At 36.6% G+C, this 26083-nt stretch overlaps 1 long non-coding RNA gene and 1 other non-coding gene across 2 annotated transcripts; both read left to right on the top strand.

Moving 5' to 3' along the window:
* The first annotated feature begins 11073 nt into the window (after positions 1-11073).
* On the top strand, positions 11074-11180 carry LOC141635958 (small nucleolar RNA R71). Its single transcript, XR_012540606.1, has one exon. It is a non-coding gene; the product is annotated as a small nucleolar RNA R71 (small nucleolar RNA).
* Positions 11181-15881: 4701 nt separating this feature from the next.
* Positions 15882-21664, top strand: LOC141633079 (uncharacterized). The gene is made up of 9 exons (XR_012537887.1): positions 15882-16013; positions 16098-16150; positions 16758-16984; positions 17239-17311; positions 18709-18802; positions 18920-19021; positions 19270-19369; positions 20311-21264; positions 21449-21664. It is a non-coding gene; the product is annotated as an uncharacterized LOC141633079 (long non-coding RNA).
* The last annotated feature ends 4419 nt before the right edge of the window (positions 21665-26083 follow it).

Below are 26083 nucleotides of genomic sequence, written 5' to 3'. Positions count from 1 at the left end.
AAAGTATAACAAAGGATCACATATATTGTTTTTCCATAAATGTAGAAGGTTGTTTAATGCACATATATTCGTTTTTCATGCATTTACAAGGCTACTTCATACACTGATAAGGCTATTGCATCAAAACTCTTGCCATTCTTTTACATAAGCAACAAGCACTACTCAGTATTTCAAACCACATAGCTAAGAAATTGAACATGAATCCATTTATAAGCACAATATAGAGTAGCAGTTTGTTTTTCAATTATACAAAGTAGCATATTGGTCATCCACTATAAGCATTTCATTATCCTTAATTATCAAAATTCTTCAAAACTTTGATAATAAAAGAGTATCCTAATTAAAAATTCTTCAAAACTTTGATAATAGAAGAGTATACTAATTAAAGTAATCAATTTTCGTATTGTCTTCCAAGATATTTCCCGCAAAGCTAAGAATATTAATATCACCTAACACTGTTGTTTAAAACACGAAAGCTCAAAAACACAAATATCGTTTTCTATTGCCATTTACTTCTCTTAATTTCAATTTCAATTTCAACCTAAAATGCTTCAAACTAACTCATTCTTTTACCAAATTAACAATCAGGAACTAATTCAGTCAACCCAGAAACCCTAATTATAAGCAAGATTTTATCCCAATTAACTTTCAACTACTATACACACTAAAACAAATCAAAAGTAATAACAGAATTAAAACAAGTATAGAAAACATACAAGAATCATTAATTAGGAGTAGAACCAGAAAGACGATTGGGGCGTGGCGTTTAAGATCGCTTTTGAGATGAACAATTGGGGGTGAATTGGAGTATCAGAAATGCTAGGTTAACTTCATTGATCTTCACTGATTTCTTCTGCTTTTGTTGTTCTTGTTGTTGTTGTTGTTGAGGAGGAGGGTGGTGGTATGAAAGAAGAGTAAGTCGCCATTAATATCGTCTCAAGCTCTAGAAAGATTGTGATAATTGAAGAGAGAGGAAGAAAAAGAGGAGTGAGAATGATATTTTTACAAAATGACGGAATAAGAAAGGATTGGGGGTGGAAATTTTTGGGACTTAATTAGCTGATTTAATCTCAGCTCTACATTTGTTTTTAGATCTAACGATTATAAATGGTTCTCACGGTTCTCATTATATTAGGGGTTCTCATAAGATCCCAAATATATATATATATATATATATATATATATATATATATCCTTACACTTATAAAAGTTTGGAATGCCTTGTACTGTAGCTACGAATAGTGTTCTCTAAATATCAGCCCTTAATTTCCCCCTCACAATCCTATTCCTTCATTCTAACTTTACCCATTTAATTCCCCTCCTTTCATTCTACGCCAGTACATCTCTCCTTTTCCTATCTCTCTGCTCACTCTCTAACCTAACTTCACCCCTTTAGTTCCCCTCCTCTCATTCTACATCTCTCCTTTTCCCATCTTCCTGCTCACTCTCTAGCCTACTTCACCCCTTCACTTTCAATGGCAGCTTCATCTTCGATTAAGTCTAGTTCCATTTTTGGGGGAATTTTTCATGGTTTGGATCCGTTATTGTTAGGTTTGTTTATTTACTTTATTTTGCTTTTTTAATGTGTTCTTTTTTTCCTTCTGATCTTATCTTATAAGCGATTCTGAATATTCGTTCTCTAATTTGATTTTGGTTTTCGATTGTGCACTGTTTAATTGTTAGGGTTTTCGTTCGGAACAGTCGGAGTTGCTGGCTAACGCCTGTCTTATGGCGATACTCAAAGGTAACACTATTTCTACCTCTTATTACTGATAAACTTTCATGAATGTGGTGTTAATTCACACTATTTTATAATTTGTGATGGTGATGGGGTTTGCCTTTAGCATGTCCTTTTTGTGGTTGTCAATTTGGTCTATGTGCTTACCTCATATTTTCAGCTGTGAACTTCGTTTCCAGGTTTTGATTTCCTCTTTTAATCATGTGCCGAATTCGATTGCTTAATTAGGGTTTTGATATGTTTTTAGACTGCCTAATTAGGGTTTTGATGAGGCATTATAAGAGAGTTGTAGTTGATAAAATACAATGAGTCCATTTAAGGATCCAATAGGTCGATTTCGTAATCGTGTTTGTTTAGAATTTGGCTGATTGTTTTGACAAAGATTGACCCTTTACTAACTTGGTCAGTGATAAGACGAACATGCCTACATTATGCAGCTTATAATGGGCATTTTGAATGTGTAAAAGCCATTCTTTCAATTGCTAGGACATCTCATGTGGCTATATTTTAGTAGTTTTATTCATCTGTTTGTTTGTCTCACAAACTCGTATCAGACGATCTTAATTGCATGTGAGACCGACCCATTAATTATAGAATTTGAGGAGGACTGTATTAGTACTTGGGGTAGTGTCAACTATCTCAAATATAAGACCGTCTCGTCTCTTAAGTCACGCCCATCTGGTGACAAAATGAATGGTAAACTAATCTATGATGGATGTCAGGGGATTTGCTCAATTTGTGAATATCAGAGATTGGAAAGGCCTACCAGATTGTGTTTCTGTATTACTGGTCGGTCCGTTTCGTGTTCACAATTAAAGGTGTGGTCGTTGGGTCACGTCCGAATCAAAACACAATTTATAGCTTCACAAACAACTCTACAATTAGTAAAGAGGCAAGTAAAGGTCGGATCCCAAGGGACGGGTATTGAAATGAGATTTCTATTGAAACTAGTGGTGTCTTGGGGGTGTCACAAATTGGGTTGATGTAGAAGGTCACTAACTAAAATAGCAATGAAAATAAACTAGCAAGATGAATTAAAAGGGGTGTAAACAATTGATTAAAAAGCACTAGGGTGTCATGGGATCATAGGGGAATCATGGGAATTGATCATACAAACATGTTCTCAAATTATAAGCAAGCAATTATTGTTGTGATGGATTGAGTTGGGTTATATCTTACAATCCTAGGAAAGTTTGGGTCCCGGAGCCGAATCGATTAGATTGTACAACACCTACAAGTCGACTTAATCTTCCCTACTCAACAACATGCATGGTCTAATGAGACTCGAGTTGGGTTATGTCTTACAAGTCTCATTGAAAAGATAGAAGATGGTAGTAAATGCAAGGATTCATAGGCTTAGCATTTCATCAAATATAACATGTGCATGAGTTGAGATCAAAACAAGCAAGCAAATAAAACATGAAAGCATATTAATTTAAGCATGAATCATTCCCCATGTTGGTTTCCCCTAATCACCCATTAACCCTAGCTAATAGACTACTCACTCATTATCATGTTGATCATGCTAGCAAGGTTGTCAATCATACCAACAAAATGAAACATGATGAGTAAATGAAAGTAATTAACAATAATTAAAAGGGATTAAGAGAATTATACCTACTAATGATTCCCATAATAAAGCAAAGATAAAAGAAGTACTTGGATGCTTGATTAAGAGGTTGTCAATCTCCCAATAATAACCCAAATAATCTTCAATTACCCAAAATAAAGGATGAACAAAAGAGAGATTAAGGAAATAAAACTTGTATTAGGACTTGATTAATTGTTGATTACAAAACTAAAGAGAGATTTGATTGGTATTAACTACTCTAATTGTTGATAAGAAGAACATGCTCCTCTAATTTAGACTAATGGGGTATTTATAGTGGAAATTAGGGAGGATGCATTAGGGTTAACTAAGGGCTAAACTAGTAATTACACTTTTTAGATTGAGCAGGGAGGAGCCGGTATTTTCCGAAGGAAGGGCTTCTTTCTTCGTAGCTTGGAGAAGAGGAAATCGCGTTGTCTTTGGAATCCGGGCGGATTAAGGTCGGGACGGGCGGATTCTGGCGATGGAATCCGAGCGGATTCAAGAGAATCCGGGCGGATTGTGGAGGTGGGATCCGAGCGTCTTGGTGGAAAGCCGCACGGATTCTGCAGCTGGAGGACGGCCGGATTGGGGACAATCCGCACGGATTGTGCCTCGGCAAGGCTTCTTCTTCTTTTCTTCCCTTTTCTTCATAAATTCCTTGGGGATTTCCTTGGGGACTCAAGGATCCTTTCTCAACATTGCTCATCTACTATCATATGTACAAAGGCCTTCTAATCTTGTCTCTCCTTGATGCTTGGTCATTGAATTCGATCAATTTAGTCTTGTTTTGCCATGAAAATGCAAAATTCTTACTCCTTTCCTACCAAGGGATCAAAATCTCAAAGAATATGCAAAACAAAGAACTAAAGATAATAAATGACCCAAATATGCACTAAAAAGCATGGGAACAAGGCTAATTCGGGGGCTAAATATGCGCTAATTATGGTCACATCAAATATCCCCAAACCGAACCTTTGCTCGTCCCGAGTAAAGAGGTGACAAAGACTAGGATCATTATTTAAACTAACCTAATAACATAGCCGATATGAGACAATTAGCGGGTCTCACTCCGCCCCTTCAACTCACAACAAGACAACCATGAGGTAGGATGTCTTCTTGCAAGGCAAGGTGGGTCTTGCCAAAATGGCGACACATCCAAACATTAAGCACACAAAATCACATAATGGATGCATCTACAAAAGGAATAGCCACTTCCTCATCAAGTGGCGGAGGCACTAAAGAGGAACAAATTTAAGAGCATGTAATCCTTCACAAATACTAGTTCAACAAATTACTAAGGCTAAGAGGATGGCACTAAATCACCTCCAAATGGTCTTAAACTAGACTACTTACGTCCTCAATTTCCAAATGCTTTCGTCAAGAGCGATCGGATGGTGGTGGAATGATGATCCCTATGATGCTAGTAGCATATGACATGACAAGTCTCGAATTCTCTACAAAGGTAAAGGTCATGGATCGTCCCAAGCTCGACCAAGTGGCTTGACAAAAGGCTTTTTGGGAATGAAATGCTCAAATCTTTATTCACAATGGGAGGATATGACTAGTATTCAAAATTGTCCTCATTTCACTTTCACATTTCAAAAATTTAAGATGGGGTTTGTCCCTTCCGGGCTAGTATCCTTTGCTTTCGCCAATCGCTTATTAGGCAACCGGTTAACCTCTAGACAATAGCTTTTCGGGGTGATAGTCACTCTGTCTCTGGGCGGCCGAATTCACAACCGTGTGGGGGCCCAATTCAATGGATCCAGCACCAAAGCACATCAAAGTGGTACGCCTCCATCAAAACAACTTAAATCTCTCAACATTCAACAATTCATAACATTTGAGGTTTCCTTGGCATTAAATTACTTCCACATGACAAAATTCTTTGAAATGAGCACTTCAAGCTTATTGATAGAAAATATTTTTGGGTTACCTTACCACAAGGTCAATCAAGGTCACTTAGACAAGTTAACCAAGTCCACATCGCATCACGGGGTTGGATAGGTGACTCACATGCAAACCCTTGACTAGGCCTTGGGTCATGGGTCAAAAGACACTAGTATGACACTATCTAGGGTGTTTTACAACCATTCTAGTAGGCAAAGTCTTAAGTTGAACAAGTATTTGTAATGGCTTAGTTGCTCTTGTCAAAGTTCCTAATTAAGAATTTTTCAAAACATTTCTAACATGCAACTACATGCCATGATGCAACTAATATAAACATCCTAATGCAAGTGATTCTATCAACTAATATGACATATAAACTAAATGCAAGTCCTAAATTCACATTGTTATACCGCATCAATCAAAATAAAGCCACATAGTCATTAACATAAAGAGGAAAAAGGAGATTGGAAAGATCATACCATGCGGTCTTCATTATCCTCATGTCTCGGATGTGGCGTAGTCAATCAATGTGAACAAGGATAGAACAAACACAATATATACAAAACAATATATACACAAGAATACAAAGGGAAATAAACATGTTTTTGGGTTTTTCAATTTTCAAATTTTTATGATTTTCGAAATTTTTCAATTTTTTTGGATTTTTTGAATAAGAGTTAAATGTTAGAATTCTCATCCCCACACTAGTATGGGCATTGTCCTCAATGGCCAAAGTGATGGAAATTATGCAAAGATGATGCATGATTTCTATACTAAATGCAATCTATACTAAGCTACACTACATGATGCATGGTTTTTGTTATGACGGAGAGGATAATTTAGATTACCTCCCGTTGTGTATGCATTAACTTCCCCAAACCGAGTTAGACACTATTGCTAATGTCCAAGGATGGGTGTAGTTCATGCACACACTATGCAATGTATGAAACTAATTTGTCATTTTGGATTTTGAAAATGGGAACAATAAAATGAGAACACCTCAATGGTACCGAGATGTGAGTCCTCTATGGTGCTAGGACTACTCCAACAATGATCAAAATTATAATTAAAACAAAGAGAGAAATAGACAAACCATGAGAGGGTAGGAGCCTCCAAAGCTTGCTAATCTTCCATCATATCATCACCATTATCACTTTCCTCATTAGAAGTGGTCTCAATGCCACTTCCCTCTTCATTTGCCTCTTCATCTTGCTCATCATCCTTTTCTCCTTCTTCACTTGCTTCCTCATCAATGTTATCATCAACTTCTTCATTACCAACAACCTCATTGTCACCCGAAACGACCCTAGGTGTACCCGGAAATAGGACTTCTCTATCCGCCCAACTAGGCAAAGGACATGATGGGTCAAGTAGTCCTTGCCTAGCTAAGTGTAGGAGGGGTGGATATTGAGCCAAGTAAGCATTTTTCCGGTCCTCAAAGGCTTTCTTGTGCATTGCTTGCATGAGGAGAGTCAAATAATCATTTCTAGCTTCAACTCCTTCCGGCTTGAACTCTTGATACTCAAAGGGGTAGGGTGGTATGATAATGGAAGAGGAGGGCATTTCAAGTTCACCCTTTTGTTGTTGAATAATATGCTCGGCCTCTTTAGAAAGGGGAAGTAGATAATTGGTCCGGTGGACGCTTAGACGACAAATCTTTGAAGGCAAGGTGAACGATCTAGCTTCACTAGTGAGCCATCCATACTTGGTATCAAGAGGGTTATGAGCAACCCACTTGTACTTGTGTATCATAGTATGCAAATCAACAAGATGACCACCCTCCTTTGCTTTATACTTGTTATCCTTATTGAAGTTAGGATCAAAGTACTTAGCTAGGATAGTGACTAGGCCGCCATTGACAATAACGGTAGTGCCCTTCTTCCCACAATCAATGTTGAGCCATCTATCTACCAAAAGCCTTAAAGAGTTGAAAGGCTTGGTGTGCACTCTTCCAATGTTCAAAGCCGATTCAAGAAGAATAAAATCAAGTTTGGTGAAATGGTTGGTATCTTTTCTTGCAATAATGGTGTTGCCTATGACCTTGTGCCATACTCTTATGCCCGGATGGTGGACTAAAAGAGCACGACTCGCATGAAAGTCCTCAAATTTCCTCCCGGAAATTGCCTCCCAAAGAGGGTCGGGGTCATACTTTCCATAGTTCTTAAAATAACTCGGTTCATCACTAAGACCCAAAATTGCACTCAATTCCCTAAAGAAAATGCTTCTACTAGCATTAGCTAGACGAAACTCGAGATTCTCCCTACTCTCAACTTTGGTGACTTTCAAAGAACTCAAAAACTCCAAGGTAAGGGAGGGGTATGTCAATTCTTTTGATTCAAACAATTTCTCTAACCTCATGGCTTTGAAAAAGGCTCTAGTTTGCTCAAGGACACCCAACTTTCCCAAGGTGTCCTCACAAATAAATTTGGTGGATTGAATTGATTTCCTAGCAAACTTGGCAAAAGTATCTCTATGGGTTTTGGAAATAAAAGTTACCTCCGGATATTGCAAAAGTTGATCGATTTCCGGAGTAGAAGATGTTGTTGCTCCCATAGAAGGTTGTTGTTGTTGTTGCACTTCCAAGTTTGGTGTTGCTACCACCATAGCCAATGCTTTCTTTGCTTGAAGAGCCTTTTGCCTTTGCGAAAGTGTCTTTGGTGCCTTTGTTGCCTTTGTTGCTCCCTTAGTCCTTGCCATTGATGAACTAACCAAGAAAAGAATGAAAAATCTTCAATTTGTAGTGCACCCAAATCGATTTAAAGGTGAAAGGCTTTGCCTTTAGGAATTCAAAAATCGACTCAAAGGTTGAAGATTTTGCTCTTGGTTTTGATTTTTATTGAAAAAGGAGTGATTGATTTGTTGTTAGAAGGATGATTTGATTTGATTTTGGTGAATGTTGTTGAGGGATTTTGTTTTTATGATGGAGAGGATGAGGGTTTTGATGTTTTGAAGTAGTGTTATGAATGAATGAATGAAGGTGGGAGGGATTTTATAAAGACCGAAAAATTCAAACTGCAGGGGCAATCCGTGCGGATTCTGCCCAATACGGGTGGATTCTGCACTTTCTGGGTTTGATAAAACTCGCCTAAAGACGGGCGGATTCAGAAGAAGATGCTCGGATTTTCTTGAAACGGGACGGGCGGATTTGCCTGAAGACGGACGGATTTGAGTCCAGGAAATTTTCCTTGTTTTCCTCAGCAGAGAAGACGGGCGTCTTCTGTCCAAGACGGACGGATTATCAGAGACGGGCGTATTTCAGTTCAGGACGCCCGGATTCTCTTACAGTCAAAAATCTTTCAAAATTTCAGCTTATAGGGACGTGCGTCTTCATCCCAGTACGCTCGGATTGCATGAAGACGAGCGTCTTCTCCCCAATCCGTTCGGATTCTTCCCCTTGTACCCGGATTCAGTTCCATCCGTGTACAGTGCATGTCCCTTATCAACCTCCTATTCTTCTTCAAATCTTGTTTTCTTCATTGTGGGGGCACTACTAAGGCATGGATAGCCTAGGCAATTGCCATCCCCACACTAAGCGAAAGCACTACACATCAATTTGAGATTGTTAGTCCCTCCCTCACTTCTCTCAAACATGACAAATATCTTGATCAAAGCAAATAAAAATCCAAAGATGAGAAAAATGCAATACAAGAATTGAAATGCGAGTTAGGGAGTTAGAAATATTTACAAATGGTGGTTTAGGGAGGACTCCACCAAACTCTCATTCTTGATGAGATGTCAAGGGGGCATGTCCAAGGTGTTGTTGATGTTGCTCAACACCTTGAAAAAGTAATCGAAAGCTTGTTCATTATTATGGTAGAGGTCTTCAATAGACCTTGGCCCTTGTTGTCGGTCTTGATCGATGGCATTACCAATGTAGGGATTAAAAATCCCTTCAAATTCGCCGTCCCAAAGACCACAAACTTCATTAAGTTGATCATTGAAAATCTCTTGATTTGATGAAAACAACTCTCCCAAAGTTTTCTCTTGGCCAATGAGGCCATCCTCTTCTTCTTTGGTTGATTTTGACGAGCTTTGCAAGCTCTCCTTGTCACAATTCACTTGCTCTTTGAATGGAGCATCTTCAATTTTTTCCTTCCATTGGAGTTCCGATTTCTTCCTTTCATCCTTTCGGCTATAATGATCAATCATAAAACATGGTTCATGCAAATGAGGAGCTCTCATAGTCTTGTCAAGATTAAAGGTTATGCTTTCATCTCCCACTTCTAGAGTGAGCTCACCATGTTTCACATCAATCACCGCCCCCGCGGTGTGTAGGAAAGGTCTTCCTAGAATGATTGGAATGTTGGAATCTTCCTCCATATCAACAATGACAAAGTCCACCGGGATGAAAAACTTCCCAATTCGTACGGGGACATCTTCCCATATCCCTAATGGTGTCTTTGTCGATCTATCGGCCATTTGGAGTGTGATGTTGGTGCATTTAAGCTCTCCCATCCCCAACCTTTTACTCACCGAGTACGGCATGACACTCACACTAGCCCCTAGATCACATAAGGCTTTGTTGATCGTTGTGTCGCCAATGGTACACGGTATTGAGAAGCTTCCCGGATCCTTTAGCTTTGGAGGTGAACTCCCTTGAAGTATTGCACTACTCACCTTAGTGAAGGCGATAGTCTCAAGCTTCCGGGTCGACTTCTTCTTTGTGAGGATATCTTTCATGTACTTCGCATAGGCCGGCACGTGATTGATTAATTCCGTGAAAGGAATTGAGACTTCCAAAATCTTCACAATTTCCATGAACTTTCCAAGTTGATCATCAAATTTGGGCTTGGCTTGACGACTTGGAAAAGGAAGTCTAATCACAATGGGCTCCTTCTCCTTGACCTTGTCTTCATTTTTCTTTGAACTTTCTTCTTTTGATAATTCTCCATCTTTGGAGCTTTGCACAATTTCTTCCTTTTCACTAGCTTCCACAACTTCATCCTCAACTTGCTTCCTTGGTGCTTCATACCTTGTACCACTTCTCAAGTGAATGGCACTAACCGTTTCATGTCTAGGGGGATTACTTTGAGGTGGTAATTGCCCCTTTTGTCTTTGTGAGCTTGAAGATGCTAGTTGAGTCAATTATGTTTCCAACATCTTGGTGTGAGCAAGGATGTTGTTGATGGTGGTTTCCTTTGCTTGGCTATCCTTTTGCATTTGAGTGAAAAATTCTTGTTGATTCTTTTGCATTTGGAGGACCGCTTTTTGGACATCAAAACCTTGGTCATTTTGGTGATTGTATGGATTTTGATTTTGGTAACCTTGGTTTTGATTGTAGAAGGGTCTTTGATTTTGGTTTCTCATGGGTGGTGGAGTGTATGTTGTTTGAGGGTTTTGAACATTTTGGCTTTTGTATGAGAGATTTGGATGGAATTTGGTGTTTTCATTGTAATAGTTGGAATAAGGGGTACCACTCTTGTATGCTTGGAAAGCATTCACTTGTTCATTTGTTCCCCTACATTCACCTTGGTCATGTCCCAAAGTTCCACAATTCTCACATATCCCACTTGGGATTGATGAGGATGCCGTCATGGCATTAACATGATGCTTTGGTGATTTTGAGACTTCTTCAAGTCTAGCCATAGCTTTTTCAAACTTCAAATTGATTGTGTCGATATGAGCACTAAGTTGAGCACCCAATTGAGTAACGGAGTCCACTTCATGATTTCCTCCTCTAGTGGCCTTACGAGGTCTACTATATTGTGAGTTATGGACCGCCATTTCCTCAATCTTGTTCCATGTTTGATTGTCATCAACTTCGGTGAACATTCCATTTGATCCCATGTTGAGAATGTTCCTTGAATCCTCATATAGACCATTCCAAAATTGTTGTACCAAAAACCATTCGCTAAGTCCATGGTGAGGACATGAGCGACAAATTCCCTTGAACCGCTCCCAAGCTTCATACAAAGATTCTTCATCCCTTTGTTTAAAACCCGTAATTTGAGCTCTTAGCATGTTAGTCTTCTCCGGTGGGTAGAATTTTTTGTAGAAAGCTAGAGCCAACTTCTTCCAAGAATCTATTCCGAGGGTTGCCTTGTCAAGGCCCTTCAACCATTGCTTCGCGGTGCCGATTAGAGAAAAAGGAAATAAGACCCATCTAATTTGGTCTTGAGTCACACCCGTTTGAGAGATTGCATCACAATAGTCGCAAAAGGTTTCCATATGAGAATGAGGGTCTTCACTAGGCATCCCCCAAAATTGGCTCCTTTCAACTAATTGGATGAAGGCGGATTTGGCAATAAAATTTCCGGTTAGATGTTGCGGTGTAGGAGTACCATTTGGTAGGTTCTCCTCGGTGGGTACGGAGTGTGACGAGAATTTAGGCATTGTAGGTTGATTTTGTGGGGTATTGTGTAATGGGTTCTCCTCTCCTTCTATTGCGAAAGGGTTGACGAACTCAATAGCTGGTTGAACAACTTCACTAATACCTCTTAAATTCCTCCTAACAAGTCTCCTATTGTTCGTCAAGGTTCTTTCGATTTCACGGTCAAAAGGTAACAAATCACCTTGTGACCTTCTAGACATGCAAAATATCAAACAACTCGAAAACAATTAGAACAAACCTTGAGGAGTTTTACTTCCCAAGGCGAAGAAAGACACAACTAATAACAATAAAAAGGAAATCTAAATCAAACAAACACCGTCCAAGCAACGGCGCCATTTTTGGTCGGTCCGTTTCGTGTTCACAATTAAAGGTGTGGTCGTTGGGTCACGTCCGAATCAAAACACAATTTATAGCTTCACAAACAACTCTACAATTAGTAAAGAGGCAAGTAAAGGTCGGATCCCAAGGGACGGGTATTGAAATGAGATTTCTATTGAAACTAGTGGTGTCTTGGGGTGTCACAAATTGGGTTGATGTAGAAGGTCACTAACTAAAATAGCAATGAAAATAAACTAGCAAGATGAATTAAAAGGGGTGTAAACAATTGATTAAAAAGCACTAGGGTGTCATGGGATCATAGGGGAATCATGGAAATTGATCATACAAACATGTTCTCAAATTATAAGCAAGCGATTATTGTTGTGATGGATTGAGTTGGGTTATATCTTACAATCCTAGGAAAGTTTGGGTCCCGGAGCCGAATCGATTAGATTGTACAACACCTACAAGTCGACTTAATCTTCCCTACTCAACAACATGCATGGTCTAATGAGACTCGAGTTGGGTTATGTCTTACAAGTCTCATTGAAAAGATAGAAGATGGTAGTAAATGCAAGGATTCATAGGCTTAGCATTTCATCAAATATAACATGTGCATGAGTTGAGATCAAAACAAGCAAGCAAATAAAACATGAAAGCATATTAATTTAAGCATGAATCATTCCCCATGTTGGTTTCCCCTAATCACCCATTAACCCTAGCTAATAGACTACTCACTCATTATCATGTTGATCATGCTAGCAAGGTTGTCAATCATACCAACAGAATGAAACATGATGAGTAAATGAAAGTAATTAACAATAATTAAAAGGGATTAAGAGAATTATACCTACTAATGATTCCAATAATAAAGCAAAGATAAAAGAAGTACTTGAATGCTTGATTAAGAGGTTGTCAATCTCCCAATAATAACCCAAATAATCTTCAATTACCCAAAATAAAGGATGAACAAAAGAGAGATTAAGGAAATAAAACTTGTATTAGGACTTGATTAATTGTTGATTACAAAACTAAAGAGAGATTTGATTGGCATTAACTACTCTAATTGTTGATAAGAAGAACATGCTTCTCTAATTTAGACTAATGGGGTATTTATAGTGGAAATTAGGGAGGATGCATTAGGGTTAACTAAGGGCTAAACTAGTAATTACACTTTTTAGATTGAGCAGGGAGGAGCCGGTATTTTCCGAAGGAAGGGCTTCTTTCTTCGTAGCTTGGAGAAGAGGAAATCGCGTTGTCTTTGGAATCCGGGCGGATTAAGGTCGGGACGGGCGGATTTCGCGATGGAATCCGAGCGGATTCAAGAGAATCCGGGCGGATTGTGGAGGTGGGATCCGAGCGTCTTGGTGGAAAGCCGCACGGATTTCGCGCACCGGAGGACGGCCGGATTGGGGACAATCCGCACGGATTGTGCCTCAGCAAGGCTTCTTCTTCTTTTCTTCCCTTTTCTTCATAAATTCCTTGGGGATTTCCTTGGGGACTCAAGGATCCTTTCTCAACATTGCTCATCTACTATCATATGTACAAAGGCCTTCTAATCTTGTCTCTCCTTGATGCTTGGTCATTGAATTCGATCAATTTAGTCTTGTTTTGCCATGAAAATGCAAGATTCTTACTCCTTTTCTACCAAGGGATCAAAATCTCAAAGAATATGCAAAACAAAGAACTAAAGATAAGAAATGACCCAAATATGCACTAAAAAGCATGGGAAAAAGGCTAATTCGGAGGCTAAATATGCGCTAATTATGGTCACATCAATTACTTGATTGTGGAGCTTTAGTGTGTGCCTCAACAGAAAGATATGGGTTAGTGTTTTTCGGATCACATTATCAGACTACTGTAAATTTCATGAGATTCATGCATTTGTGTTTTCTCAATTGACATCTTTATTTGCAGACATCATGCGAGTACACCTCTTCATTTGGCTGCCTGAGGAGGATGCCTTGATTGTATCCGTGAATTGCTGGCATGGGGTGCGGACAGACTGCAAAGAGATGGATCTGGGTATGATTTCTTATAGAATTGCTTGTTGGCTCTAATGTTGTGAATTTCGCAAGAATTATATGAGACGGTTTTACATGGGAGAATAACTCATAAATCATATAAGTAAATAAGGAGTTCAAAGTATTTGGGTTGGGCTCACTTGTAAGATAGTCTATACTAGACTCACCCTTTGTTATTTCATTTTGTTGTTTTCTTAGATTTGTATTTCAGACCCCAAAATACAAATTCCCTGCTTAGTTTCGTTGAAGATTTGATAAGATATGCTCCGTAACACAGCCAGCTTGCTCATGAATTGCATCACTTTTTCCATAACCAGGAAAATACCATATGTGGTGGTAGTAAAGTACAAGCATGGAAGTTGTGCTGCATTATTAAACCCCTCGACAACAATTACCTTTTCTTTGGTGAGTACTCATGTGAATATTTGTTGCCATCTTGATACTATATTTGTCTGAATTTGTAATGTTGCATTTTAGTCCGAGGATATTGATTATTTTATTAGATTCCTATGCATAGATGTGTCAGTTCGCTGTATTTCAAATTGAAAAGCGCATATTTATATCTAGATTTTCAACTTCTTCCTCTTTCTCATTTTATTTATTAATTAATTTTGTTCTTTATTTGTTTGTTCAGTTTATTTGCCTTTTTTTATCAACTTAGGTTTTTTCTTTTGTCCTTTTTAATTGTGTTTTTTTTTTAATATGGTGTTTTCTCATTTGTTTGCGATTTGGAAATTTAGGTTTTGGCTATTTTATATTGTGGTTTTTAGTTTGTTTTTGATTACCTGTGTTCTCTATTATCTCTTAGTCATTGCCTTGTTGTTCTATCACTCCATCTTTCTGCTGATATCGAATTTGTGAAGAGAAGTTTTGGATCATTCTTACTGTTTCTGGTTATGTTCTTATAATTGAATTTATTGTTAATGTGCTTTAGTTTTTTATTAACTGACTTTAATGTGATTGAACTTTGTGAAGCAGACTCTTTATGCCTCCTTTGTTTTAAGTGGTAGTGCAGGAATAATGGCCGCCACTTTCTAAAGACAGTATAAATCCCCACTTTTGTTAATGTGATTTTTTTTATTATTGATATATTTGAAGTTCTCATTGTTTTATTGTTATTTGTGGTTCTTATTAGTGTAATGACGATGATGATAAGTAATTGATGTGACAGCGATGATACTGCTGCGCGGGATGACTGACGGTAACAACCAGGTATTTTAACTTTCTGTTTGTTTCCCCTGGACTTTATAATAGGAATATTTATAATAGTTGGGCCTCAATCATCACCTTAAGGTTTCGGTTGAGATGGTTCATCTATCATGGTATCAGAGCCAGTGTGACCGAAGGTCACGGGTTCAAATCCTGGCAACCTCAAAACTCCTCAAAAACTCGAAGTGGAAACCCAGCACACGGTACGGGGAAGCCGGTGCACAACCAACCACTCTTCAAGCCCAATGGGCATTTGACTGAGGGAGCGAAATAAGAATATTTATAATAGTTGGGCCTCAACCATCACCTTAAGGTTTTGGTTGAGATGGTTCATCTATCATATTAGAGAATATATGATATATTAGGAAAGATATTATTATGGGATCATAATAATATCCTATAGAATATCGTATCAGTCTTTGAAGGCTTGTTGGGCAAAATTCACCACGGTAAAACTTATTGATTCCAACGCCATTGGAAAGTAGACTTCTTCAAGATTCTATCCGTATAAAGAACGTAATTTTTGTCTATGTAAAACTCCAGATATGAAGCAAACAAAATGACCCAATTTTGCGAATCAAGGGCATTTTCGTCGTAAATGTACAAAAATAGGGATTTGGGAGCAATTTAAAAATTTCAGCAATTTTTTGGGTGTAATTTTTAAATTTTTTTATAAAAGGGAGTAATTTTGAAAAAGTGTACTATAAAAGGGAGTAATTGATGATTTAGCCTATATTCTCTAATATATCACTTTAAGAACCTTATGTATGTGGAGCTTTTTTAACACTTTCGCCGAGTCCTCGTGTCAACTTGCAGCAGTGTCCCTGAGGTTCGTGCTTGCCTGGCAACAAGTTCGTTGCCTCTGCACCGGGTTCGTTGATGCACGCTAGGGATTTGCGGAGCATGGGTTTGGTATTACATTTTCCTCTCTTGCAATTGTTCCTTTTGTTTTACTTTTTTTGAGGGTTCTGACTGTGTTGGGTGCCCTTGATCTAGGGGTGCTTGATGTAGCTATTTGACCTTCTGGAGTGTTAGTTGTTTTATTTAAGGTATTTCTTTTAGTTTGTTGAGTTATTTCATTCTATTTCTCCTCCACTACTCCCTTACACTTCCTCTTTTGCAAAGAACATGGTCGTTTTAGATCCTGCCAAATATGAGAAACCTAATAAAGTTTCAAAGAAGACTTAACATTTGTCTGATATCTTGAATGGATCTCCAAGATCTTAAGTCTTCCCTGGGTGCTTTAGACCCCTTCCCTTCAAGATTTATGTGTTGTAATATTTTGAACAATGGATGCTTATATGTTTTTCATTTTCTTTCAATTCCTGAAAAATGTAGTGGAAATTGTTACTTTGGCTATAAGCTTAGATGCCTTGCATGTTTACCTTTGTTTTTTTTTTTCGCCCGAGTATTATATGTAATTACAATTCTGTGTATTACTCCTGGACTGGGGCATTTTAAAGTTTGGCAATTACTGGCATGTGTCTTCTCCTTACTCTGCTTTCAACGGCCTGTTATAAGCACATTAGAGATTGGCTAAACTTGGAGTACTCATTAATGTTGAACTATGTAAAGTGTATTTTTTTTCCCCGTTTTGATCCTCCGACTTCATAATTAATAAGAGCTGATTTTATATGTAACCTTTTCTTATAACAGTCGAAACTGGAAACATTTGATGGTCTCCCATGGTTGATCCAGCCTTCAATAGGGGCGACATAGTCGGTGAACTTTTATATCTCGGTGTTTCGAAAGAAAAGATGCTTCATGATGGAAGTCTAATGTTGTCTTTTACAAAACCAGTTCAAACCAGTATCTACTATCTATACACATTCTCGGGTTGTTCATAGAGGACAACTTCAAGTTTTTTCACTCCTCAATACAAGGTAGGTAGTTACACTTGTATAACCGCCATCACACTTAGCTTTTTATCTGCATTTAGTATTTAGAAAGGTGATCTCGTGTTGATATAAGATGAGACCAACATATGTAACTATGAACTCTACCCATACACCCGATAATCCACTTACTCCAAATAATGGTTATTACCTTATTATTATAAATATAGGTCATTATGATGATAATCCACTTACACCAAATGTTTGGTGCCTTGTTGATTATTGAGTACTTTAATTTACAGCTGCGAGGCTAGAGTTGGTCCGGGCGGCATTAATTGATGGGACCAATTTCAACATCAACACAGGATCACTAAGGTATGTCAAACTCTATCAATTTATGTTACTTTTAATTAGTGATGTTTATAGGGCTAATAGATTGAAGATTTATAGGGCTTGTGATTTGCTATAGTAATACTTGGAGCTAATAAATTGAAGCTTTATGTGGCTTGTGAATTAGTTACCTTTTATATTTCATGTGAAATTTAGCACAATATATGAGAGATCTGGGTTATTGAGTTGTGATGGAGCTCATGAATTGAAATTAGTTGGTCTGAAGTAGTTGGTCCTTAAATTTATGGCCCTTGCTAATTAGTTGCTCCTTATATTTCTTAATTAGTTGGTCCCATATTTGTTGTCCAATTGAGACAAGATCGAACAGTTGTGGCCTTGTTGGTCAGTAGGTGTTTTGATCGTTGTAAAATTCCCACCTTCACAGTCACATGCCTACATCGCCAGAATTGTGGCCTTCTATTTGAAGTTCTTTGTTCTCGTTTTCTCAACTGCTTGTTTGTGTGGATACGAGTCGTCTTTGGTGGCAGATTAATGAACTATGGGTGGGAAATGCACTATATGAAAAGTTCCTTCAGGATCTTTTAAGAATATTAGGAATAGCATTAGATTTGTTAATGGCCCAGTTTAGTTTCCAAGTAACTTTGCTCTTGCAGATCATTTTTTTTCACGATCTGGGAAAATGGGGGGTTGTGGTAAATTAGGGAAATTGGGGGAGGAATTGTTGTTGGCGCTTAGATAGAAGCGTCATGGCCGTCATCTAGGTATGTACACTTGCCTGACAATTATTAGCTGCAATGCCCTACTCGGGCACCTACTTACCCATGGTTATAGAAATAGAGATATTTTTTAGCTTTTGTTGTTGCCCATTACTTGCTCAACGAAGTGGCACACTTAAAATACGGGTTTGATCTAAAACGGGTTTAGAAACTGGTATTCTTTTAGGTGATGGAAGTTTAGTTTACGAGTGTTTGGTAGGATGAGATTGTTGGCGTGGTGACTTTGGCGTGGTGACTTTGATTCTATAGCATGGGGTTTGTACAGCCTTTACTATTGGCTTGGAGACGGGAGGCGGAAATATACATATATATATTTTGTTCTTATTTCATTCTGTATGCCATGGTCTCTCATTGACTCCTATGTCCCGGCTTATTCAACCCACCACCATTTAATAAAATCGTTAACTGCTTAGTGCTTTTGTTTCTTTACTGTTAATCAGACCTTAAAGTAATGGTTTGATTTGTCTCAAGCTGATAACCTCTCACTTTGCCATTGTCAAAACTGGCGATAAATTGACTTGGTCGATTGATTACCTGGGGTTGGTGCAAATAATGAAAATTATTAGACTTGAGTTGCTTATTTTTGCACTTTGATCAACTCCTTGATACCTATGAACTAAAAAAAGCTTGGTTGATGGTGATTAGGTTCGCCATGTGGTTCGGGGCTGATGTCTTGTATTACGATAGTTAATGGTGGTGAGAGTGATGGTGAGCAAAAGCAGAATATTGTACTGTTGTGGTATGTATACTAATCTGCTTTATTTGTGTTAATTTATTTTCATCTTAAATTTTCTTTTTGTTGAATAGCCTTCTCCATTTAATGATTATACCTGAGATTTTCCGTTGGTGGTTGCAGTTGTTGCTGAGTATGGTGGAAGTTGCCCCAAAAAGTTCAGGTTACAGATCGTGGCATTACAGATGTTTTCCCAAAATTGAAGTTTGGTCTTCACTATCTCAGGTCAGTGAAGTGTGAAGTTGTGATTTTGTTCGACAATTAAAGATTGTTGATAATTATTGTTCCTAATCATAGCATTTTAGATACTTATTATTTCCGAAGTTAAAGTACTCCACAATTTGTACGGAGTAAGTTTATCGTTTGATTTAGCGTCCTATGAAAGCTGCCCTGTTAGCTCTTTTGTTGTGTTGTTCGTGTTATTTTGCTCAAAGTGCTCACAACTTTGCCTATTAACTATTCGGAATTCCTAGGGGTGATATTAAAAGCTGTACTTTGCGGAACCTGCCTCTCCGTCATTTGGTTTACTCCTCTGTTGCCGGCGCTTTTTCCCAGCTTCTTTATTCTCCACCGGTAACTGATTCTCCGCTTTCCCCTTTTCCTTTAATCGTTCTGACCATTTTTTTGTTTTTCTTGATTTCTTGTTTTTAAAATGTACCTGTTTAGTTTTAGTTTAATTTACTACGCAAATATTTTTGTAAAGAAGCTGTGTTTTTTCCCTGCTTAAAGAGTTTTGGTGTATACCTTCGTCCTATAATGCTCAAATCCCTTTGATTCAGGGGCTTATAGTTGTTTTCTATTTGTTCAATATAAGCTTGATTCTTATTTCCTTCTCCCCCACTCCTTTCACTTTAGCAATTTCCATTTCCTCATACCCATTCCCCCTTTCAGTTCCAATAAAACTTCATCAATTCATTCGTCTTTCTCAAATTTTTGAATTTTATTTTTGTCTTCAGTTGTGCTTTTTACTGTTGATCAAGCTTTCTACTAAAGTTTGTCTGAGTTTATTTATTCCGTTGTACGTTAAGAGTAAACAAAAACAAATAACTGCTCTTGATTTTATTGTCTACTTTTGCCTAGACTGATTAGTCTATTACTCATCTTTTACCGCTCTTAACAAAAAACAATGGTGATCTATGTGTTTGTTTCCCGGGTTTTGGTCTCCACTTTTACTCATCTACCGCTTTTGATTGCTTAGTAAGGGTTCTGATATGTTTTTAGATTGCTTATTTAGGGTTTTGATAAAGCCTGCACAGGTCTGCTACCAATCCAGTGCTAATAAATACGTGTTTTTTTGGCTAATTAAGAAACAAAAACGGTATGAAGCAACAGGCATGTTGTACGCAAAGGCCATGCTCCTCACTTGGCAGAGCAAATGGCCATTTCTCAATAACCTGTTAATAGTATACAGGACGCTTGTACCCCTGAAGTATTTACTTCGTTCTTGACAACTTCTAAAGAGCTATTTTAACGAATTACGAAACTAACCATATAATCATATAACATTTCTACAGGAAAGAGAGGACTGTCTTCGCCACATTATATAGAAATTGCAAGAGACTACTTTCTATATTCAGGTCGCACCAGCCACGTCCCTTTCTCTAACCCAAGTGCTGCGTTGGGTACTCAGGGATGTATCCCTTTATCTAAATTTAAGAGCAAAATGATGGGCGGTCAAATTATGGATGACTTTTGATCCGTCAAATTTTGGATGACTTTTGATCCGTGAATAAGTATCAGCAAAGAAGGAACTCACGGATAACAAGCCCAAACAACCTCTAGCTTAGATCATATATGGTCAAGTACGTATGGCTATCTCTGCCAAGAGATGTGCACTTCCCAAACTTTTGTATAATGTTTTGAAGTAACCTATAACGTTATATGTATCTAGACAGTTTCTATGAATAGCCAACTCCAGTGGGAGATGAGCTCTTTCAAGCTTTCCAATCCCGTTTTGTAGAATTTCTACCAAGAATATGAGCTTTAACATCTAACTCCAGTGGCGTCTAAGGCCCAGGGCAGCCCAGGGCGGTCGAACCGGGCCTCCAAATTTTAGGCCCAAGTTAGTAATTCAGTCCTACAGAGCATTGAAGATAGACGGAGTCACAGAGTCACACTCCTAATTTTCCTCCATTAATTAATCTCTTTCCAATTATCTCATTCCCAATTATTTCCTTCCCGATTCCAATTATCTCCTTCCCGATTTCAACTCTCCTAATTCCCAAATAATTAATCAAACGTTATAATCAATTAAACGTTCATAAAATCTCTGAATTCTGGTTATATATAACTTGAATCTTCACAAAATTATGACACATTTACAATCAATTCTAATCTCCCTATTTCTCCTTCAATTGAATTAGCCACCGGATTAAAGATCTATCTATCACTATTTTTTACCGAAAGCAGCAGTTGTTCATCAACTTCAAGTTGAAAAGCTTACAAAGACAAAGTAATCTAAAGACAAGGTAGAAATTCTTCACTAATTTTAGTTTGTAATTCATGATTATTTTGTTTAATTTTTTTATTTCTTTACATGAGCCTGAATGTCTGATTCAGACCGTTTGAAAAAATTATTGATGACGGTCCGGATGACTGTCTGACCAAGATCTGCCACCTAACTTTTGGTTAATTCTTTGTATTTTATTGAAGGTTTTCGCCTTTTGGAATCAAATTGTCAAGAAAATCTCACAGGAAGCTACTTTTCAAGTGATTGATTTATGGTTGAAGAGTTTTGAATGGATAAATGATATAATCTATGTTTTCTTATGTATTTCATGTGTTAAGCATATGAAAAATAAACAGTTTGTTCACTTTTTAGGGCCTCATTTTATTTTACCGCACCGGGCCTACGATTCTGTTGAGACGCCCCTGTCTAACTCCCTTAGGAGTCACTTCTAATAGACTCTAATTACCCAAGTATTTCAAGAACATGATCTGAGCTGTTAATCTTATGACAACAAAAAGTAAGGCAGGTTAGATATTGAAGCGTTTCTAACTGTGGCGTACCCAAAGCATCGTACCTACTAAAACCTGTTGAGGACACACAAAACCGTAATTGCATAAAGGATTACATGTGTTTGTATAAAGGATTACATACATTATAGTTAGCTCAGAACTACCGAGCCACCCTGTTTACATAACCCTGAACACCACATATATTAAGCTCCTATATTGCTACGCCAATTCGATCTTTGACTACCTGTGTCGCCGGACTGTTTTCCAGATTGCGGTCCCGCGCCATATATATATATATATATATATATATATATATATATATATATATATATATATATATATATATATGTAATTAGGATCGCGTGAGTTCACCCTATCTATTTTGAAGTCAGTGAAAGTCACGATACAATATCACACGTTATACTACACAATATCACAAACTTAAAGTTTCACATGTTATACTAAACAATATCACAACTGAAATAAAAAGGTTTTTGAAAAAAAAATTCGAAAAAAAAATCGTGATATTGTTTTGTAATACAATATCACACGTTATACTAAACAATATCACAGCATATATTAAATTTTTTTTTTTTAAAAAAAAAAAGAAAAAAAAAAAAACTTTTTCGAAAAAAAAAATTTGAAAAAAAAATCGTGATATTATTTTATCACACGTTATACTAAACAATATCGCATCTTAAATAAATAAATAAAATAAAAAAAAAAAAAAAAAAAAAAAAAAAAATTTTTCGGAAAAAAAAATTCGAAATTTTTTTTTTTTAAAAAAAAAAATTTGAAAAAAAAAAATTGAAAAAAAAAATTTCGTGATATTGTTTTGTATAGTGCGTGATATTGTTTTATGGACTCATGGACTCAAATATTTAGGTAGACTCACCGGATCTTCCCTCTATATATATATATATATATATATATATATATATATATATATATATATATATAGATTCGGGATCCTATGAGAACCATCAATATAATGAGAACTATGAGAACCACTAACAACCCTTGGATCAAACTAAAATCTGACGGTGAGATGAACAGTGATTTAAACATATTCTAATTCTAACTTTGAAAATCGCCGCACCCCTGAACCCTCAAGTCTCTTTCATTTTTGCAAATTTCTTTTCTCTCTCATATTTTTTTCCCTCTCTCTGTCTTCGACCTTCAAATCCTCCGACGCATTCTAGCTTCTTCTTTTGTCCACGTTCGATCGTCACAAACATTTTGATCAAACTCTTAAACAATCAAAATGTATGGTTATAGTATGTCACTTGTTAGTTTAGTTCTTGATTTGTTATACATCAATTTTCAATTGCAGATTTCTTAAAAATATAATCGAATGCATCTATTGTTAATTGCAGTTTCAATTGCCAATATTCTACTATTCTAGGTTTATCTTAATTAGTTATGTGTATGTTAACATTAACTTATTGTGTTTCTACTCAAGTTTTTCTTACTCCTATTTAATTTTCAGCTGGAACACGATTCAGAGTGATGGCGCAATTGAGTAAGGGGAAAGCGACAAAAATATGCGTACAGTATGAGGTATTTCAATTTTTCTATCATTTCACTTCGATTTTTTTGTATTTCGTCTCGTATAATAAAAAAATACATATTTGTCGCAATCGTAGCCATTATTTGTCATTCCGGTTGCTTTATCCCATAAGGCTTGAGCTTAGCCATTGTTAAGTCCTCTTAGCCATTGTTAAGTTCCTATGAAGCATTGATTCATCATCTCTTTTGTTATTTCTCCAAATTAAATAAGCCATATGCTGCCAAATTGTATGTTTATTCAGTTTTGATTAGCTATAAGTTTTTTCTTGTTGTCACTTATTAGAGATTCATATGATTCCTGTGACTCCTTCAAATAGAAGTTGTGTGGCCTTTCGAGGGTGGAATTATGGTTAATTTGAGGTGTGATTGTGCTAGGATGGCCATAAAACCACCTACTAAATCTTTTGTTTTTGTTTCACTTGTTAGTCTAATGGTATAAGAATGTTACAATAACAATTTGACGATGTTACAATAATCGTGCTGAATGGTGGAATTGTTTGAGGATAACAGTTTAACTATTTGCCTTGAGGACGCCGATTGTGGTTAACTCCAGTGATCCAATGAAGTTTTCAGTTGAATCTTGGGGATTTTATTTAAAGATGAAAATCTACATTAAAATTCCCCTACTATATAACAGTGTAGTTGAATTTGTTCTAGGTATGATATTATTGTGCTACATTATACGATACGATAAACAGCTATCTGTGTTACGATAACGATGTAGCTGTGTTTAAGTGATGGTCCAACCATGTTACATTTAAAGTGTAGTCATGTTACGATACTGGTCTAATAGTATAGTTAATTAACTATGTTTAATTATGTTACTCTATTTGTACAAGTGTGTTATTCTAATTGTTTAATTGTGTTGTTCTAATAGTATAGTTAATTAACTTGTTTCTCTTGAACAATTGTAATAAATGGAATAGTAGCCATAATTATGTTACTCTAATGGTACAAGAGTGTTATTATAATGGTTTACTAATGTTATTCCAAAGGTAGACTTAATTGATTAAATTTCTCTACAACAAATTTGTGATAATAGAACAGTGGTGTAGTTGTAGTGGTGTAGTTGTGTTATTGTAGTGTTATAACTGTATTATTCTAATTATATAGTGGTGTAGTTTTGACAAGTCTCTTGACTCTTCTTCTACTTATTTCATTTAACCGCTTAACTCAAATTTGATTTTGTCATTCTGAACTTCTATGTAGTAGTTGATAAAAATTTCCATCAGTAATTGTTTGAGTTGTGTCTTGAGTTATTTGGAAAAAGTTGTGAAGTAATTGTTGGATAGGGGAATGATATTATTTTGAATGAGTTTAAAATAGATTGTTGTTCTATTATTGTTCAAGCTAGGATTTTATTTGGAGTTGCTAATCTTCATTTTTTGCTGAATTGTGGAGTAGTTCATCAATATTAATTTGGTTGTCCACACTAACCACACTTATGCTTAGCAATATCTAAAATAAGATTATATGTGTATGAAATAAGGTTATATATGCATGAAATAATCTTATATGTGCATTAAAAATTTATTCAGTTGCATCAGTTTGGCTATATTATGTTTACTTGATCCTGTTGGTTAAATAAGATTATATGTGCATTAAATAAGGGTATATGTGCATAAAATAAGGTTATATGTGCATTAAAAAGTTCTTCATTAGCATCAGGTGATTATATTATGACTACTAATTATTGTTAGTTAAAGACATTAATTTTAAGTTAAACCTTTTCCCGTCCTAAAAGAATGACGAGATTTTTGGGTGCAATAGTCTTATCAGTGCAGAAGTAGCCTTGTAGATGCATGAAAAAGCAATATATGTGCATTAAACAACCATGTACATGCATGAAATAAGTGTCATATGAGCATGAAATAAGGTTATATGTGCATTAAAAAAATCTCCAGTTGCATCAGTTGGTTATTTTATGATACTAATCAATGCATGAAGTAGCCTTTTAGATGCATGAAAAAGCAATATGCGTGCATTAAACAACCTTGAATAATGTTCGTTAATAAATGAGTGGTTTAAGAGCTGCATAGGTTAAGTCAATGCGTGTAAAATGCGTCTTGTGAATTTTGATGCATGCTTAGTTAAACTTTAGAACTGATTTGTCGGTAGCTCATCACAATGAAATCCACATCTTGCTAATTTAGGATATTGAGCAAATCTACTCGATTAATTCTATTACTTGCCAAGAATTTGGACTTTAATGCTAGCTTGGTTTTTAAATTTGAAGCATGTGCATAATCACCCTTTATTTTTGCATTTCTGTATCTTAGGGATGAGAGCATTCCTTTTCTTTAGTATGTTGTATAAGAGGAATGCTTAATGCACTGGTGGTGCTGGGGTGGTTATTGAAGTATGAAACAATCAAGACCGTCAATATAATGTGTGTATGAATCCTTCTGCTTCTCTTTGTTAATGTTGTTAATTCTATGAGTGAAACCTCTTTATGACGATAATGATAATGAAGTTTTGAATGTTATATCTTGTGATTTCAGCAAGGAGCATTAATGCTAGAGCAGTACTGGCTGTTACAGCAGAGACAACGAGATTTTGAATTTCAAGAGTCTACTAATGACCGTTGACATCGATATGTCTGCTCGACTTCCTTGCAGTTTATTTCTTATTGTATATATGTTATTTTACGCACATATGAATGTTTTTACTGTATGTATATGGGTCTTTAGTGTAAATGTGCTAGTAAGTAATTTCTATATATGAGCTTTTAATAGTAGTATATGATGGTCTAATGTCTTT

The sequence above is a fragment of the Silene latifolia genome, chromosome Y (assembly GCF_048544455.1).
Source record: "Silene latifolia isolate original U9 population chromosome Y, ASM4854445v1, whole genome shotgun sequence".
NCBI classification, from domain to species: domain Eukaryota; kingdom Viridiplantae; phylum Streptophyta; class Magnoliopsida; order Caryophyllales; family Caryophyllaceae; genus Silene; species Silene latifolia.
The sequence above is the reverse complement of the archived record's forward strand: the minus strand, read 5'-3'. Positions and strand labels throughout refer to the sequence as shown.